The sequence below is a fragment of the Phalaenopsis equestris genome, unplaced genomic scaffold (genome assembly GCF_001263595.1).
Source record: "Phalaenopsis equestris unplaced genomic scaffold, ASM126359v1 Scaffold000010, whole genome shotgun sequence".
Lineage (NCBI taxonomy): Eukaryota > Viridiplantae > Streptophyta > Magnoliopsida > Asparagales > Orchidaceae > Phalaenopsis > Phalaenopsis equestris.
In genome coordinates this window covers 211,568-215,035 of record NW_018164452.1, presented here as the reverse complement: position 1 = coordinate 215,035, position 3,468 = coordinate 211,568, and positions in this window count along the sequence as shown.

Genomic DNA, 3,468 nt, shown 5'->3' with positions numbered 1-3,468 from the left:
GTTAAGATCTCCCTCATTTCTTAACTAAATGATCTCGGGTTTGATCCTGTAGACTCGTCTAAGTGAGATAAACATATCCATATGGTAAACATACCATTAAACCAACCTTAACCACATGAAGAATCAAAATAGGCTTGGGAAGAGGGGAAGTTCAATACCTTTGCTCTGAGAAGGGAAGCTTCACCAGATACCTTTGCCATGAGAAAGGAAGCTTCAATCAAAGGTGCTCGACACATTTGTGGAGGTCTAAGGAGGCTAGGGATTTGGCCTCTGATCATGGTGAAAGTTCTAAACTCAAATTCGATGAAGGGCAAATTTAGGTTTTGATGAAAGTTTAGTGTGGAGGCTCTCTGTGAGGGGGCTTTAATGAGCTTTGTCTTCTTTCACTGTGGTGAATGTGTGGGTGAGTTTAATTGAGATTTGGTGCACTGTGGAGGTGTGGTGGAGAATGTCCTGTCTATGGCAAGGATTTGAGCTCAAAAATTGAGCTCCGACAAGGGAAATGAGGGCAAGAAGGTGGTTGGGTTGCATTGAGGAGGTCTCAAAGAGGCTATGGGAGCAATTTGGAAGGGTCTCCTTAAGAAAATTTCAGCACCTTTCCTTTGGTCGTGAAGAGGCCATTTTATAGCCATGGTGGGAGAGTGGAGCTCAGGGCTTGGCCTTGGGTGCAAAAGTCAGCTGAGGTGGTGAGCTAAGAGGCTTTAAAGCTTAATCAAGGTGAGCTAGCCGCTATGGTTGAGATTGGTTTTGCTTTAGGGATGGTGGCCCTCGGTTTTGACGTGCTCTGGCGACTAGGCGGCCGCCAGGGCCAGGGGAGGTGGCTGGTGGCTAGGAGTTGAGGTGAGCCAGAGGAATCTATCACAACCATTAATTTTGGCTGGTGATGGGTTTCACCAAAGATCTCTTTGGCTTAAGAAATTTAGGAAAAAAATCCCTTTATTTAGGGGACATTTGGTCCATGGATCATCTAGGGTAGTTCAATTGAGTCTAGCTTGGTCACTTGGGTCCAAAAATTGGCTGTAGAAGACTTGCCTTGGTCAATTTGACATGGCTAGGTCAATTTTGGTGCATGGGCTCAATGTGGGTCTAAATGACCAAAAGTTGGGTTTGGGTTAGGCTAGCCATGACTTGAGCCCAATTGATTGATCAACATTTTGTAAATGATTATAATGAAGATTTTTAGTGAAGGATTGAAATGATTTTGAGTCCAATTGGGGGTTCAATTTGAAGGATTTTAGAATTTTGGTCAATTTGGGCATGTTGGGCTAATCTTGGGTCTAGGTTGGGCTAAGGTTGGGCTAAGGTTGGGCTAAGTCCAACCTGATTATTGATAATGGTCTATAGGAACATCATGAAAAGTTTTTAACATAAATTGGGTGTCAATTTTGGGGTTAGGGCAATCAATTTGGTGGAATTTGGGGACAACCAATTTAGGGGAAATTTGGGAAATTTTGGACTTGTGTTAAAATTGAATGTAATTGAGGCTTCACCAAGCCCAATTGAAGGTCAATTTTGTTGTGTAAGATTTTTATGAAGAGTTTATGATTCAAATTGGGGCAAATTGCGTAGGCTATGGGGTACAATTTGGTGGGATTAAGTCATAGGCCCAAAATTGGGGTTTTGACTTAGATCAAAATTGAGCTATGGACTAATTAAGCTTGGATTTAGTTTAAATTGGTCATTTGAAAGGTGAATTTAAGTTTAGAATTGAAATTGAGGGAATTTTGGGCCAAATTGATGGACATTTAAGGTGAATTTGGGAAAATTAGGCCTTTAAAGGTAATTTGGGGGTTTTGGTAAAAATGGTCAAATTGGCAAAATTGAGTTTAATTGGAGGGTCCAAATTGGTTTTGGAGACATTTGGAGTGATTTTGGGAAAGTTTAGAGTGCCAAGGGTATTTTTGTAATTTTAGCCATTTTAGGGGTATTTTGGTAAATTTAGAATTTTTTGGGTAGTTTTGGGTAACTTGGTTATTTTGAAAAGGCTTGAAATGATTTTTGGAAAAATTAGCCAAACTTAGGGTTTCAAGGGTATTTAGGTAATTTGGGGGAGTTTAGGATCACAAGGCCAAGTTGGGTGTTTTTGGTAGACATGGGATGCCAACCACTATAAATAAGTCATGAACCAATGAAAACCCCATTTGGGTCCTCTATGTACTGGTCTTAGCTAAACCATAGCCTAGGGCCAGTGGATTTTGGGGACCATCTGCATGAGTCTCCCAAAGGATTAAAAGACTAAAGTCAAGAAAATTTTGGGTTTAGAGTACTGAGTGATTGTGAGTGAGGTTATTGTAGTGAGTGCCTTAGCTCTAGACCAACACCCAGGGTCAACCCTAAGGTCAAACAGTCTTATGGGAACTCTCCTTGAGCTCCCTCATAATGACCCCACCTAATAAGTGCTAGAGGTTAGGACCAATATGTAGCGCTTCAAGTTGAGTAAAGTAGATGGTAGAATTTCTAATGGCGAGGGTTCCTTTTCTAGTTTTCTAAGAATAATCAGCAGAAAAGTCCTATGACTTGACCCTAGACTACTAAAGAGGAAAAACTAAACCTCAACCAAAGTGAGGTCAACAAAGGGCCTAATAAAGTTCAATAATCAAGCCATAAATTGATATCATCTTTGAACAACTCACAAATGGCAAAGACACCTCTCGACTGCCAAATTAGGAAGTTGTTGTTATATATATATATATACATATATATATATATATAATTTTGAAAATATGAGACTGAGCTATTTTGCAAATATGAGACTGAGCTAATCTCATATATTTAATAGTTTAAATGATCGAGTGCAACATTGAAAATGATGTATCTATCCTGAAGAATAGACACATCGTTTGATAGTGAGACTTGATTAAATAAACTAAAGAGTTTATGACATCATTTTAGTCTACGAAACATTTTTATTTTGACCAAAATGTTTTTCTATTTAATATAAAAGATAAAGATTAAATAGGGTTTATATTAAGTTGGGTTCCAAAGTTCTCTATAGATGCAAGCTCTTAAAGTTAATTACATCTTAAACAACCGAAGCCGCTTAAGAATACTTACGATTTACATTAGTTGTCTTGCCTTCAAGAGTTTCAAAGTTTAAGTTTTTAATGTTTGACATTAGAAATTCAAAAGGGAATGGATCAAGTAGGAATAATTATTTTTAGAAATCCAAATGAATAGAAGGTAGAAGATGTCATTGATATAAGGGGAGCCTCAGTGACTTCTCAACCTATCCTATTATTTGGCTTCAGTTTTAAGAAAACATTATTTGATGTTTCATTTTGTCAGTTTTCATCATTTAGGGCTTACACTTGCATGGTATAGTCATACAAATAGCTTGGAAGATAGGAGGGTCCATGTCGTAATAAACGGGAACTTGGAGTCTAAAGCTAGTTAGGGCTTAAATTGCACGACAAGGTTGTGCAAGGACCGAAAGATGAGTTGAGGATTTTTTTCATACTAAGTGGGATA